This window comes from Nicotiana tabacum, chromosome 17 (genome assembly GCF_000715075.1).
Source record: "Nicotiana tabacum cultivar K326 chromosome 17, ASM71507v2, whole genome shotgun sequence".
NCBI lineage: Eukaryota > Viridiplantae > Streptophyta > Magnoliopsida > Solanales > Solanaceae > Nicotiana > Nicotiana tabacum.
The window spans coordinates 89,243,094-89,260,718 of NC_134096.1; the positions used below are offsets into that span (position 1 = coordinate 89,243,094).

The following is a 17,625-nucleotide window of genomic DNA, read 5'->3' on the forward strand; positions in this document are numbered from 1 at the left end:
CAGAAATTAATTTTTTATTTTGACGTTAGCATATATCATGCACCCCTCTTATGTTTAGGACAATGTTCTCGTCTCATGGGTGGCTCAAGGGTAAAGCTAGTAAAGTCTTTGTTTTGAGTCCTAAAAATATTTATAATAAAAGATTTTTACACTGTAGGGATCTTATAAAATAGTATTTATATTAATGTTACCATATTTGGATTATTCCAATAATAGCACATTTTATTACAAATGCATAAATAAAATACTATTTTCTAACTCTTCCTAAAATAAGGGATTATGTTTAAATTCTTGATATCTTTTTTCTCTTTCTCTCTCATAATAAGTAACCGCTGAGATCTCTTCTCTCCTTGGGAGAAGTTTCATGTCCTCCCTTATTTGAGTACAAGCTCTTCCCATCACTTATAAATTATACTTTACTTTTTCGAAAATGACGCTCAAATACTATTGTTGCTTTCTCACAATCTTCGGCAAATCTCACTCTTCTAAGAAATTACCAACGCAAGAGTTAAACCAAATATTTCTTTCTCCTCATACTTTTGATTCTTCAATGACATATAATTTGGTGTATTATACAGAGTATCATCACCTGCCACACGACCAAGTGTTCAAGTATAAAATTTCTTTCTGATATGTTGTCATTCTCATCGGTATGACAGATTTTTCCAAATATTTGATACAACATGTCTGCTAAAATATGACATATTAAATATAAACATTTATATATATACTTCATACAAGGAAATATATTGCAAACACATGGCTAGCATCTTATTAACTTGAATTACTCAACTACAAGTTCTGTTACTGTTTTAGACGATATTTTCTGATGAAATACGAGCAGTCGCAAGAAAATTCAATTCACATACTACCAACCAAGCATGACACAAGAAAATACATGCTAATTGTAAAACATAGTTCTTTTGTATCTGTTATGGACAAAAGTAATATGAAAACTCCATTCTGCGAAGTAACATTGAATGTGAAATAGCTCATCCTTACGTATCAAAATCAGCTGTGCGTCGCATCCAACGACCAGTTCAAATATCTTTACCTTGTTGCTTAATCTGTACATCTCAGTATATATCAAAAGAAAAACAGTATTTGTAGCAGGACACATACACCAGTCATTATATTGTGTTAGCCTTAACAACCATAGAGTGCCACTAGTTGAGGGGCAAGAAAACGATATAGAAAACACTTAATGGACAAAAAATTTGAAACACTAGGGGGGAAATTGCACATAAGAATTTCAACTTGAGTCAAATCTAATGCTTGTCCTCCTTAGGAATGTCCTTTTTAGGTATCTCCTTTGGCTTTGGCTTCTCCATTTCCCTACAAAAACAACAATATATGTCATGTTCAACTGACACACACATGACACAACATAAGGACTGCAACTAATTAACTGAACAAGCAAAATGGAAAGATGCAATTTACAAAGGGAAACAAGTTAATACAACGTCAAAATATAAGACTTAAAACAAGGAGATAAGAAGAATAGAATCTGGATATAACCTATAACAAGCTATCGAAATATATCATAGAACTAGTGTTATCAAAGGCGAAAAGCGCAAAAAAGCTCTAAGGCCCGTTGGGGCTTTAAGCGCAAAGCGCAAATAAAGCGTGAGCTTTAATGAAAAAAGGCGCAACTAGAGGAAAAAGTAAAAATATGTATATGTAGTCCAAGACCAATAATTATAAGCATGAATAACAAATACATGGACAAAAAAAGTTGAAGAAAAAATAACGATAAAGTGAAATATCAATTGTTCAGTATCGCATTTTTAGGATTACACTCATTGGCAAGGAAAGTATGCCTTAGAGCCTTGATGCGACACCGAAGCGCCCGCAAAGCGAGGGAAAACGCTCAACATGTTTTGATCCTCGCTTTAGGGCTTAAACGCGCGCTTTAAGCGCGCCTTTGACAACACTGCATAGAACTATAAATAACATAGTAATCAATTTGATGAGTCATAACATATATAATTATTGCAAAGGTATCGAGGACACATACCATTAAGAAGTTTAAGGATATAGCATAACCTGACAAAACATTAATGATTCGCAATGTGCTTGCCCGGGCTAGGGGGCAATCCGACTTTTTTCTGCTATTCCGATGTATGGTTACGTTTTAGTATTCATAGGGAATGCAGTTTAATTTTCTAACTATGCATAAAATAAATCAATTCTACTGTTAAGAAAATTGCTTATGCCCTCAAAATATGGGACACTTAATAACCCCCCTTTCCCCTTCTAGAATTGGACATTTGCTACATGGATAATGTACCATGGGAGTACAACAATGGGTAAAGTAAAAATAGGAATGGGTTGGACTCTTACCATGTTGAAGGAACAACTCATCCCCTCAACCAATGTGGAAACATCTACATATTCAACTTATATTGATAAATTAAAGTTACGCAGAATGATACAAATTTTGATGTACAAACAAAAGAATATAACACTTGATTTAAAAGAAGTAAGAACTGATAACAAATCGGGACACAAATTGATGACACCAGACTCATGTCCAAGTGGTGTCATACAAGTTTAAGGCTAAAACACGAACATGACATCAATAAGTGAACATGTGTATTTAGTGCCTGTTCTACATAACCGCCAAAACATGATCATATACGTGAGACAATTGCAAACTTGAACAAAGTTAAATGCTATTCTGAGAAAACAAAAACCATTTACCACTGATGTCTTGAAAATCTAAGAAATTTACCCAAAAAGAAAATCTTTGGCCTTAAAAGGAAACATAAGATATAAATATCTCTCTATGAAAATAAAGAGAAAACAACAGATTTTGCTTCCACATGAACTAGGAAATAGAAAAATAAATCAACTTATGAGCGTACTTCACTAATGACTTTAAACCTTAAGCACTTTGCACTCAGAAACCCACCCAAATGACTTGAAGTGCTTCCTTCAGTAAACAGATATGGCAGTATTATTAAAAGCAAAAAAAATGTTACAGTTTGTTGGACTTTAAGTGCAAACGAAGAATGGGCTTTGTGAAGAAAGGCGCAAATTATTATATATATAAAAGTTAAGAATCATAACTATAAATACAGATACAAATATACAATTATATGGACAAAGGAATTGAAAATATTTCTATAATTAAGTGAGTAGTTACTATTGTTTAGTGCTGCCGCTTCAAGACAGAGCTAATGAGTGATGAGACATTTGTTCAATTTCCATGAATGAATAGTATTGAAGTCAGTTACCTATAGTTAGTTAGCTCTAATTAGTTGACAGTTCTTTGTAATCATAGTTAGTTGACAACTGGCAGTGGTTAGTCAGGTGGTTAAGTTGTTTATTAAGTAGCTTAGTTAGAACTTGTATATAGAGATACTTGTACGCGTTTTCCTTCATTTTCTAGTACAATACACAGAAATAATTTCCTAGCTTCCTCTTATGCTTCTCTCTCAGAACTTCTCTTCTCTGGCAGCCGTAGCCAAGCTTGGAGCTTGAGCTCAGATTTATAAAACTTACAAATAGGTAATGGCTTCTTACGAAAACAACATTTCCACTAATTTTTATGAGAGGTCTCATCACAAGCTTCGATAGGAACAACTCGGCCTACTTTTTATGGGAGACTAGCTCAGTAAATTTGAATATTTGAAACTTGCAAAAAAATGTACGAGACGCACACACTTTTATTACCACATTATATAGAGTTACTTGCATATGATAAGACAGCTATTCCAAAGCCATTTGCGTGCAGAAAGAGGATATGAAGACACTAAAGTTGCAATACAAAAACGTCACCTAAGCGAGGCGAAGTGCTCAGATTTTTTGCACCTAGCTTCAGGGTTTAAGCACACCTTAGACTAGCTTTTGACAACAGTGGAATATTGTTGTGTTTTGCTCTACCGCCAATTGCAAAATTTTCCTCAAACTACAACCAATTTTGCAGACTAAAAGTGAAGCTCAATTTTATGAACTAAATCTAACTTCCATTGCAATCAAATAGGGGGGGGGGGGGGAGAGAGTTTTAACTAGACTTTTTAGCAGAAAAAGGAAAGAACCAATAAAATACTTAAAAGTAAACATACTTAGCGGCGGAAGCGGACTCTTCCTCGAGCCAATGGCGAATTTGACGGACGTTACGCTTGAAGATGGAGGCAGACTGTTTGATGTCGCTCCTCACCAGTAAAACTACGGCGCCTACTCCCACCACCGTCAGTATAAAGTTCGTTAACGCCATTTCGGAGCTGGACTTCTGATTGATATCTCAATCTCAACAGTACGAAAATTGCTTGAGCCTTACGGTTAATCAATTGCAGATGAACAGAAGATTATGACGATGATCCGATTTGTATGCAAGGGTTTTGGTACTGAAGCAGGGTTCTTGCGTCACAAAGAAATTTTTCTCAAATTCGCAGAATTTGATGGGCTAGTAAATACTGGGGTTTTGCAATTTATTTTTCCAGTTGTATATTGAAATTAGTAATAAATATTGGGGGTATAACAGAAAAAAAAAATTATCTATCTCTTTGATATGCGTAAAGTGACAACTAAAAATAAAAATTTATTTTTAGTATACATGCCAAGTAAAAGTGAACGGAGGGAGTATAACAAATATATATTGATTATATATATATATATATATATAGTTATAAAATAAAAGCAACTTAGTAAAACATGAACAATACATGTTGTTATGAAATAAAAGCAATTTAGTAAAACATGAACAAGAAATGGAGATAGAGAGAAGAAAGAGATTTTCTTCTTCAATTGTGTGTATTTTTCTATCTATTACAAGGCTTTTATATAGGCATGAAAAGTGAAAAAAAATATGTCATTGTATATGGCATTAAGCATAGAAATATGTCATTGAATATGTCATTAAGTATTTGAGAAGATCATGGAGGAAGAGTAGACATCCACCATAATTTGATTTTTCTTATAACACTCCCCTTGGATGTCCATAGATAATGTGCCTAGTTAAAACCTTATGAGGAAAAAAAAACCCTATGGGAAAAAAAATCCTAGTGAGGGAAAAAGAGTACATATATTTAGAAATACGCCTTTTGGTTGCCTCGTTAAAAACCTTGCAAGGAAAACCCAGTGGGACAAAACCTTATAAGGAAAAAAGAGTACAACGCGTATTAACTCCCCCTGATGAGAGCATCAATTCACATCCTTGAGCCTCCGCATCCCAATCTTGTACACTAGTTTCTTGAAGGTTGACGTCGGTAGAGATTTGGTGAACAAATCAGCCATATTATCACTTGAATATATCTATTGCACATTGATATCACCATTCTTTTGAAGATCATGTGTAAAAAATAACTTTGGTAAAATGTGCTTTGTCCTATCCCATTTTATGAATCCTCCCTTCAACTGGGATATGCATATTGCATTGTCTTCATACAAAATTGTGGGTGATTTGTCACACTTCAAACCATATTTGTCTCGAATAAGGTGTATTATAGACCTCAACCATACACATTCTCGACTTGCTTCATGAATAGCAATTATCTCATCATGATTAGATGAAGTAGTCACGATTGATTGCTTAGTCGATCTCCAAGATATGGCAGTGCCTCCATATGTAAACACATAGCCTGTTTGAGATCGAACCTTTTGTGGGTCATATAAATACCCAGCATCGGCATAACCAACAAGATCGGGACTGCAATCATTTCCATAAAATAATCCCATACCGATAGTCCCTTTTAGATACCGCAATATGTGTTTGATTCCATTCCAATGTCTCCTTGCAGGAGCAGAGCTATATCTTGTTAAGACATTAACTGAAAAAATTATGTCAGACCTTGTAATGTTAGATAGATACATTAGTGCACCAATTGCACTAAGATATGGTACGTCGGGACCAAGAAGCTCTTCATTATTTTCATGAGGTCGGAATGGATGGGCTTTATCCATATAAAATCGCTTTAAAATTATTTTAGTGTATGTTGATTGATGGACAAAAATTCCATCTTTCATATACTCAATTTGTAGACCAAGCAAAATTTTGTCTTTCCAAGATTTCATTACAAATTCTTTCTTTAGATAGTCTACTACTTTAGGAAGCTCTACTGCTTTAGGAAGCTCCCTAGGAGTTCCAATGATATTTAAATCATCAACATACACGGTGATTATAATAAATTTAGATCCAGATCTTTTTATAAAGACACAAGGACAAATTGAATCATTCTTGTACCCTTCTTTCAACAGGTACTCACTCAGGCGATTATACCACATGTGCCCTAATTGTTTCAATCCGTATAAGGATTTTTGAAGCTTTATTTAATAAATTACTTGGAAACCTTAATATGCTTCAGAACAATTTAAATCCTTCAATGATTTCCATTATACGCATATCACGTTTTTCTTGTATTGCCAGATTAAAACCTGAAATGGCAACATCCACCACAGGAGAATATGTCTCTATATAATCAATGCCAGGATATTTGCAAATCTTCTTGTGACACAAGTCGTCTTTATGTCTATCGACTTGACCTTCTTTTTTTTTTCGCACAAGAACACATTTATACCTCAACTGACTTTATACTTTCAGGTGTTGGGACTATCCGTCCAACTTTATATTTTTCATGTGAAATCAATTTTCATTGCGTATTTTTTATTTGACCAATTATTTATCTGTCCAAATTTCATGACAGATTTGAGCTCAAGATCCTCGTCAATATTAATAATATTGAGCGCTACATTATATTAACAATATCGTCGACGATCATTTTATATCGGTTCTACTATTATTCAATAAAGACATAACTTATTGAGATCTCTTTATCTTATTATTTTCAGGTACCTGAGCCTCTCCCATGAGGTCTTATGAAGTGTTATGTCGTGGTGCTCTTCTAGAGCACTTGCCTCCTTATTATGACCATCTTGAACATTTGCTCCTCTCCTTCTTCAAGGAGTTTTATTTTTGGAAACCGATTAGTCTATTATGCTTTATGCATGCCATGGACTCTATTCATTATGGACTTTATTTTATTTGGAGCATTAGCAGCTGAATATAACATTTAGCTTTGGGTCAGCAAATACGCCCGGCAATATTTTGCAAATGAATTATCACTTGAACTTCAAGTTCACATTTTCTCGTACGAGGATCTCGATGTACTCATAATAATTCATTACATGCATTACTTTTTCAGCTGTCCATTTTCTCCCCCTATTGTTGGGATCACCAACACATATCCCTAGCCTTATTTGGGGATCTATCTTTGTGCACTGTGGTGAAATAATTAAATCATATAGCACATTCATATTTCTATATGGAAATTATTTGGTTCCTGACCCTGAACTGATTGTGATAGGGAGAACTTATCATAACTTGGCTAGATGCTTACAAGTGCTGTTGTATATTAAATAATACATCAAATACCAAATTTTATTTTGGCAATTTTGTTCTCATAACCAACGGTTTAGATATAATTGGAGGCATATAATTTCTACTAAACCAACTTGGATTTAAACCAGTATTATCAAGATAAATCATCATAATTTATATTCTGTAACTGTGCTCTAATAATTTGAGCAATCAATCTTGCAAAAGCCAAACTACAAGTTGATAACAAATGCACATGTGACCATAAAATAGATGCATCTATGAAAATCATATAATAGTAAACGGTCCACATGGAAGGTGACTGGGCCTATATATTTATCACCTTTTATTCGTTCCAGAAATCAAGGGATTCAATCCCTAACCTTAACTGGTATATCATGAGAATAAGCAGCACAAGAGAATTCTTGAAGAATCTTATATTTCTTCAATATATGCCAATGTAATTCTCAATTAATTTTTTCGCATCATAATTGAACCGAGATGGTCAACCGGTCATGCCAACTAATATTTATTTCAGTAAACCTCTAGTTTACTTGTGGCTTGTGATTGCATCATCATGCTTATACTTGTGTAGTACACATAAAAGAAAAGTTAGGTAACCTTTCATATTTACCCGGTATAATTATAGTAATATAAAGATATTCAATCTTCTTTTCATTTATAGTCTCAATATGCCAACCACTTTGGCTAATATATTTATAAATCAAAATATTTCTTTTGAGACTTACTACAATATTAATGTTATGAACAATTTCATTCATCCGGGTAGTAACAAATTAGTTCTTTCAGAACTCTTAACTGTTTTTGTACTACAAGATCTTTTGTCACACCATCCATATAATGAATGTCTCCTTCACAAAGAGAATCATATCATAATAATTGTAATGTTCAAAATCATCACAAGCAAAATAATTTTTTTGCTTTAATTTTGCTTTTAATAACTTTCATAAGGCATGACAAAATATATTTTGGCGTATCATATACATGCGACCAATGATATATTTATGTAACTACACAATAATATTCATTATCTTTCTTTGTCTCAAACCTCCCTTAGAGGTGAGTTGTAGTATTTATCCAACTATGCAGAAGTACATTATTATGCATAATCTTTATCATATATATATTTTCACATTCACTTTCAGGAATGAGTATGCAATCTCAATATTTATCACAAGTCACATTCTCTTCAAAGAATTTCTCCCTTTTTATAATTACCATAGTGATAACTATTATTATTTTGGCCTCTCGCACGCCCACATTTATTGGTCAACCACTTGTCTTTATTTAGACTTATCATGCACTGTTATCACATTCACTTCAAGAATGGAGCAAATCAAGTGGGACAAGCTTCATGCTTTTTCATGAAAATTACATTATTTTTTCTTTAGTTATTATTATTATCAATATGGTACATTAGGACTCAAACCCAATGCCTTACCCATATAAAGGCATGCTAGGCCATAATGCGTTGAAACTTGAATCCAACATCGTTTCATCAACATAGTGTGTTGGGACTTGAACCCATTGTCTTACCCTCAAACTTTGGCATAATGGGCCAAAATTCACTAGGACTCGCACTCGAGCCTTTAAAATATTATTACTTCATAATTATAGGCATAAGTAAATTAACTTTCTAGAAGACATATATAACTATTTCAATCTTGAAACAATTCCTCTGCAACAAAAATGCTAGTTAGGATATATGCCATTTTGTTTTCAAATGATACAATCACTTTTATATTTTAATAAATTAATTAGGGGAAAGGTACAGATAACCTATAACCACTTATATTTCAAAGACTATAAGAACTTCACCAAAAAAATCCAATACGGAGGAATGAGCCTTATGTTTCCAGCAAAAATATTTAAGGCTTAATGCATAACTGTGACTATTATAAATTATAACTATATTGAGTTTATATTGATTGTATATTCGAATGCCAAATTTGCAAGGTACTGTAAAATCGCCTATATATTTGATAATTTTGCTTTCAATGAAATACATCATGTGATGATAAAAATATTATTACTAAATTACCTTAATAATTATCTATCATAGTATGTAAAAGGTCAGAACATATATATACGTTAGAATATTATCTTTGTCCTATAAGAGATATAGCAAATAAAGACATACCTTTCCAGTTCTTTATTTTACTGGATACAATTGAAAAAAATATTTTTACTAAACACTGCACATAAAGTTAATGCAAAGATATAAAAATATGAATGGGTTTAGATGGATGTAAAACTTATCTTTGTATTATCATCCAAGACATTTTTTATTGTACTTGATCTCATTGCCTGCTTATAACTTACATAGTCTTGACATAAAAGATCATGAAATGAGCAATTCGTGCTGATAACGTGTTATAAAATAAAAGCAACTTAGTAAAATATGAACAAGACATGTTGTTATGAAATAAAAGCAATTTAGTAAAACATGAACAAGAAATGGAGATAGAGAGAAGGAAGAGATTTTCTTCTTCAATTGTGTGTATTTTCCTATCTATTACAAGGCCTTTATATAGGCATGAAAAGTGAAGAAAAATATGTCATTGAATATGTCATTAAGCATAGAAATATGTCATTGAATATGTCATTAAGCATTTGAGAAGATCATGGAGGAAGAGTAGACATCCACCATAATTTGATTTTTCTTATAACATATATATATATATATATATATATATATATATATATATATATATATATATATATACACACACACACACACACACACACACACACACACACATAAATTATACATATACAGTAGATTTTGGGCCTATGAGATGCCATTGGTGAGATCTTAAACCTGTAGATTTTGGGCTAATCCAGTAGAAGTCGAGCTCATTAACTCTCTGTAGAACTTGGGACTGGAATTGAGCATTAGTTGGGCTAACTAGAAGTAGACCTTTGGGCTAAAAGTTCAGTATTGCGATTTCATACAATTTTGACAAAACGCTTACGATGATTTGACCCTGGTTATAACAAATAATACTTACATGTACTTAGTATTAACACCCAATGAAAGAATTTATAAGCGCCAAATTAAATTGTATCGCTTTCGGCATTTAAGGGTCATGGGCCTATCCGAAGAGAATCACGTTCTTGGTCATAAATATCTAAACTGGTTGTTTGATGTTCAAGAATTCTTGTTTTAATAGTTCATATCATCCATACATAGTTTTTGTCTAAAGACAATATACTTATACACATTACTTAACATGATTAAGGATAAAACTTTATAATTAGAATAGAAGTCTTCCGTTCATTTGCTGTGCAATTCTGAGTGTCGTCAACTTCTTTTTCCATTAGGCAACCTACACTATAGAAAAAAGTCAAAATTGTGACTGGAGAATTCCGTCACAATACTGTCGCAATTCATTATTTGTGACGGAATCACAGGCGTCTCATAATCTTTGGTCATAAATCGTTATTGACGGAATTGTATTCCGTCACAATTTTTTGTGACAGAAATTGTGATGGATTATCCGTCATTAAACTCTGCAGCCCCCTGTGCTTGATTCCAGTCACAAACTTTGACGGATTTGTGACGACTCTGTCCATCACAATATTTTTGACCAATATTTTCTTGTGGAAATTTTATTTATCCCACTATAACATTTGTGACACAATATTTCGTCACAAAAAAAAACTGTCACAAATGTTGTCACGGAATATGTTGCGTCACTAATTTAGTGGTTAGTAAAACAATTGTGACTCACTAAATCTGTCACAAATTTAACTTTTAAACTTTCAAATTTAACAAATTATAATAATATTTAATTAGCTAAAAGCATAAAATAATAAAATGGCAATCAAAATATAACAAACATAACGTTAAATATATTATCCAAAAGTTTGAAGTTAAATATGAAAACTTCATATATTCAGCTAACAAAAGTTAGCAACATTACACTTAAATCGGTTAACAAAAGTTTTATAATATTCAACAGTTAAGCATCAACTAAGACCAACAAATGGGCGAGATGATAATGCCATCTCGCTCTTCATGCTCCTCTATAGAACGAAATCGATCGTCACTTTGTTGCCTCAAAAGTGCAACCTCTTGCTCGACGCGTTGCTGCACCTCTTGCTCGACTCGTTGCTGCACCTCTTGCTCGATGTGTTGCTGCATCTCTTCCTCTAACCGTTGTTGAAGAATCCTCTCTTGAGTTTCTCTCATACGCAACACCTCCACCACAAGAACTTTAATGCGTTCTTCAGCAGCATCCGGTATCGGATGAAAAGTGCGTGAAGTGGTAGAGTTGGAGTCTGGATACAAAGTCAAAGATTGAGATCCTAAACCATACACACGCCGTTTCTTTTCTCCACCCACAACCTCAAAGTACAGGCTATTCACATCGACTTCTTCTGTATCATCTGACAGGTTTGAATTAGCATCAGCCACCACAATCTCCATTTTTTCCTGCATTCAATTATGAGAATAAAAAAGATTAACCTAAATAAAGAATGTGATAAATCATCTCCTACATCAAAACTGCCAAAGTTTTGGCTAGAGCAAATGTAATATATAGCAGAAATCATAATCAGCAGTGAAAAAACAGATATAGTAGTTCTTGAATGACCCAAAGATCCATCCGCCATTCAACTACTAAAAGGGGAGGAAGAATAAAAATTTTCAACTTCATGATACTTAATCCACTGTTCTAAACTTTGTTTCACAAAATTTAACATAGAAATGAATCAAAATGGACTACAATATATACCAAAAGATATATGAGTTGATCATATGTCAGCTGCTTTTCCAAAATACAACTATTTTTAACCTTTTCAATTTAAAGATAAACAATGGAAAGATGAATCTTAAGTCAGCTAAGAACAAGTCATGAACCACACTTATTATGACCTTATACTCACTTTTCTCATACAACAAGTAAAGTAGTATTCTAACATCAATCTTCCTCAGATTAGCAATACAGAAAAATATAACTTTTTGCACATAGTTAAATCTCCTTTGACAATTCCAATCGTATTCAACAATTGCACACAGTTAAGTGGGAGATGACAGCAGTATTTTCAGGAACTAACGGTACTAAGAATAGAGAAATATTTTATTAAGCATTTGAACAGTAAGAAAGAATAGAGAAAGCCCAATAAACGTGAAAAACAATGTCTTTAATCTAGTCCAAGCAGGAAGTTAAATAAACCACAAATGAAGTCAAGATTGAATAATACAACAAGAGATTATTATTCCCCAACTTCCAAAATGCCATTCCATTATTTTCTTTTATGTTCACAGAGTGGAAAACTCCACCCCTTTAAAATAACAAATTGTTATTCCAACACTCGATTCCTCTAATTCAAGCAACAAATGAAGTCACCAGTCCATTCATGACAAATACATACAACATCAAAAAAATTAATTTTTAGGTATTGCCTCCCAAGAAATAGGCATCGCTTAATAAGTAACTTATTAAACAAAACACACTTGTTCCTTTCAATTCTTACTGAGGTTGTAGTTATTTAGCAGTATAATTCACCTTTTCTTTCTTCATATAAACTTCTGATGTCATGTGAAAAATAGACCTATACAATACAAGGAACTCACTTGAACGCTAGTAGATTTAGCATCAACAAAGTTGCCATCCTTTCTTTGATGTAGCTTCTTGAATATATCCCACGAATTTGGTGAACGACATAGTTTTACTGTATGTAAATACAATTATATATTATAACTGAACATATTTGTAGGCAATTACTCTACTAAAACAACAACAACAACAACCCAGTATAATCCCACTAGTGGGGTCTGGGGAGGGTAGTGTGTACACAGACCTTACCCCTACCATGAGGTAGAGAGGCGGTTTCCAATAGACCCTCGGCAACCTTCCCTCCAAGAACTCCCCACCTTGCTCTTGGGGTGACTCGAACTCACAACCTCTTGGTTGGAAGTGGAGGTTGCTTACCATCAGAGCAGCCTCTCTGATGGTAAGAAATACCATCAGAGGTAAGAACTCCAACTCCACTGTATGTTTAATTACTCTACTAAAAGATAAAAAGAAATACCAAGTCTCTAGTATGCTCCACTGTAGACCTAGAACCACCGGTATGCTTGCTAGGACCAGTACCCGGACCACCAGTCTCGCTGCACCGGTTCTGAGCAGCAGTACGAGATTTGTCAAGCCACTTCTCGGAGGACCAATGTGCATTCCAGCTATCCCATATATCCTGTAGAACCCAAGTAGGCTTGACTTTACCTTTTCGCCAAACATACAATTTCTTATTGTACAATGTGGATGTTACTTTATTCCATGTATGTTTAATTATGGCACTCTCAGCAGTAGTCCACTGATACAATTTCTAAAAAAAAATATTTATCTCAATCAATGACGTAAATATACACATACATACAAAATATTTACTCATAGTTTGAAATGAGTTATGAGATTGGGAATTCTGAGTTTCTTGTTGTACAGTTTCACCAACTATTTCTTCTTGATTAACATTACATACTCCTAGATATGGAATATAACTTTCACCATGGTGATACCAACGATAATAATTCGGTACAAAACCGTGTCTCCAAAGATGTACCATAACAGCAATTTCATCTAAGATATTTCTATTCCGACATTTATGATGATTACAAGGACATCTTAGCTTTTCGCCATCCATGCATTGTGGATAACTTTTAGCAAATGCAACAAACTCCTCAACCCCAGCAATAAATCTAGGATTAATGAATCTATTTTCCAATCTAGCATACATCCACTCACGATTAGAATTCATATTCTACACTTTGACAAGACAATAATAAAACATATGTTATAACTTACATGATGATAATTAAACCATAAGAGCTTACATAAGACTATAGACTCGAGCATAAAACTTAAAATATAAATTCAAATAAATATTTACACGTACAAGCAAAGAGAGTTAAGATCGATGTTGCAATTAAAGACAATAATTTTCATTTGCTTTGCTATGTGAAATACTACTAAGAGTATAAAATTTTAAGAAACTACTAAAACTTCTTCAGTTACCCACAATTAAAGCCCTTATCTTTATGCTTTTTTGGATATTTGAATACTTGCAATACAGTTCTTTCTTTGTATATATACACCAAAAATTACAAATAAAAAATCTGCCATATCTTAAAACCCAAGCTTAAAATAAAATAAAATAAAATATCTTAGAAAGAGTACTTATCAGAAAAGACTTAATTTATTCTTTTATTTTACTAGTTGAGAAACTAACACATGTAGGTTTTTCACTTCACAATTCATCTATTCTGGCACTTTTGATGAAGACCCGCTAAGATTTTTCTATAAATTTCAAATATTTAGAGTTGGGATAAAATAAAATTGAATAAAAAACATAAATAATTAAATGCATGGTATGCAATATTTTTTTAGTTTACCTTGAAGATTTTTGAGCTTTAGTTGAAGGATCCAATAGAAAGGGCAGGGAAAAATTAAGAAGGGATGATGCTATTCACTTCAACAAACTACTTTTTCGAGCAAAGCCTAACTGGGAATGGAGCAAACCAAAGCTGAAACAGATTGAAATAAAAAAGAATCAAAAATTAGCCCAAAAATTTCTAGATTTATGAACAAAGAGAATGATATAGAAGCAAACCTGAAAAGAATGAGGGAGTCGAATAGCTTGTAGTGAAACTTATTGAGGATGTCGATGGACCAGGTATTGAAGAATCGATGGTTGAAGGTGAAGGGGAAAAAGAGTCGATGGTTGAAGGTGAAGGGGAAAAGAGACCTCTGTGAATTTGGGGGAAAAGGAAATAAGGGTTTTGGACTAATATTTGATGTAAGGGGGGAAATACGGGTGGAAAAACCAAAAAGCAGTCCAAAATTTTCTAAAACTAGCGCCAGACACATTGGTCAAAACTATTACCTATTTTAAGCTTTTTTAATTTTGTGACTGATTTAGATGTATGTCACAAATTTGTGACGCATTTCGGCAGTCACAAAAATATAATTTTTATTAGCTATGTATTTTTAATAATATTGTGATAATTTTGTGACGGAATTTCGTAAGATTATTTTACCGTCATAATTTCGTGACAATTTATTTTTGCCATCTCTATGTTCCGTCACAACTTTGTTACAAATCCATCACAAATAGAATTTTTGTAAAATATTATATTTTTTCAGCAAATTTTAGGCTATGTAAGGATGATCCATCACAAATCCGATAAAATTCCGTCACAATTTTTTGAACAACTTGTCTGTCACGAAATTTCCGTCACAATTTTGACTATTTTTTGTAGCGCTAGTATTTGCTAGTTCTACAAGTCAATTAGACATTCACTACCATTGAAGAAAATTTGCGCAATTTTTCACGAAAAATTTTTAAACGGTGTCATCCCCTCCTGGAAGATTTTCTGAACTAGCCACACAAGGAGAAATATTATGCACTCCCTATGTTACAAATTTTTTGACGTTACTACAATTTGTAAGTCAAATTTTTTTTCCATTGATTCTGATTACATAAGAAGTTATTAAATAATTATAAATGTAATTATAAGAAAAATTGTGTTAATATATTTTATTTAATATCTTAACGTGTATTTATTCAAATAATATTCGAACTCACTCTGAAAATTAGATAATTTAGATTCTCGTGCTCCAATCACCACAAATTTTTTTGGATAGAAAAAATAATAAAATCTCATAGAATTATTACTATTCAAGATTTATTCAACATCCGGGAATATTATTACACAATGTCACTAGTATAGCGACTAGCAAGTATACATAGTACCTAGTAGTAATTTATTGGTCTTATTAGGTGTCATATATGCATATATGATTAGAAAGTAATTATAAACTGGATAATAAGAGACTTAAATTGTTCCTTCTCTTTAACTTTGTGAACAAGGTTGCAAGGTGTAATGTTTACAAGTGACAACGATTTGTTCTCTTCATAATTCTTTTAACCTTTTTATTATAGAGCGAGTCTAGGAAATCGTAAGGGAAACAGAAAATCTTTTGAATTAGAAAACTACAATTAACTGATATAGCAAGAAATTACAATTATGGCTATAAAATTCTTTTTAATAAATTGTCTTTTCTCTTTTCTTTTTTTTCTTACTTTAATATGTGTCCATGCAGAGGCATAGCTAGCATGAATCCGATACCTGAATCCCGAAGCTTTTGCTCACTCCTTTTATATGCACTAAAAATAAACTAAATATTGATAAAAATTTAAATAAGAATCAAGTTATTATTATATATTAACTTAGATCGTTGTAGGCACCATAAACTTTAAATCTTACTACCTCCGGTCCACAATAAGTGACCAATTTATTTTTTTATTTTGGTCCAAAATAAGTATTCATTTATATAATCAAGAAAAAATTCAATTTGTTTTTCCAAAGTTACCCTTATGTACGTATCCCTAAAATGTCTTTTACTCCTCACATTAACTATGTTGCAACATTTAATTAAGGTAGTTTAGTCACACCAACTGTTTTTGTCTAAAATTTTGTATTTTCTTAATGGGTGTGCCCAAAGTAAATTGATCACTTATTGTGGATCGGAGAAAGTAGATCCCATTCCATGCAACTGATTTTCTCGCCAAAAAGAAGAAAAAAAAGGGGAAAAGAGGCATTTTCATCTTTTTTGATGGGGAGGGTATCATTCCTAAATTCCTACATCACTTTTAATAATTGGATAACAGTACTCCAATTGTTGATTAGGCAGAATCAACATCCCGCTTTTTTGATAGAAAGTCTATGTAGAATCTACGTGATATTTATCACTGTTATATATATACTCGTAATTTGATAATGCAGATTGTGGAAAAAATTATGTGAAAGAGATTACGCGATACTTCATAACTAGTACAAAGGGGACTTTTCGTAGAACTTGAAATTCCAAAAATCTAGACGCCAAAAATAGAACAAAACAAAATAAAATAAGAATCTGCTAGCACACCAATTTCTCATGTAGTAGTAATTAAATCTCTCACCAAAGTTTAAAGGATAGTGGTCCTATCAAATATTGCACTTTTAATCCTACAATATTATTCTATTCCTAATCTTCGTCAGCTTAGCTTTCCCTTTGCCAGGGGCCCCTAATTGGAAAAACAAAACAGCGAGTTAGCGACTGCAAGAAAACTAATTAATAATGACCTCTATGCAAGATAAGCAAAATATCTATTTGTTAGGAGTATTTTTCCTCGAGTGAGAAAAACGCTATTTTTGTCATTCTACTTTATTTGCAATCGATCTCTCAATAATTCGACTTTGCATATTTGACTTTCAATTTTGTTTAATACTTAAGATACAA

General features: G+C 32.8%; 2 long non-coding RNA genes across 2 annotated transcripts; both read right to left on the minus strand.

Annotated features, from left to right (window-relative positions):
• Positions 1-981: 981 nt before the first annotated feature.
• Positions 982-4,502, minus strand: LOC142171583 (uncharacterized). The gene is made up of 2 exons (XR_012701320.1): positions 4,071-4,502; positions 982-1,335 (listed from the first exon to the last, which is right to left on the minus strand). It is a non-coding gene; the product is annotated as an uncharacterized LOC142171583 (long non-coding RNA).
• A 6,670-nt stretch (positions 4,503-11,172) lies between these two features.
• On the minus strand, positions 11,173-15,162 carry LOC107811638 (uncharacterized). The gene is made up of 5 exons (XR_001653950.2): positions 14,954-15,162; positions 14,736-14,867; positions 13,379-13,540; positions 12,921-13,018; positions 11,173-11,777 (listed from the first exon to the last, which is right to left on the minus strand). It is a non-coding gene; the product is annotated as an uncharacterized LOC107811638 (long non-coding RNA).
• Between the last annotated feature and the right edge of the window lie 2,463 nt (positions 15,163-17,625).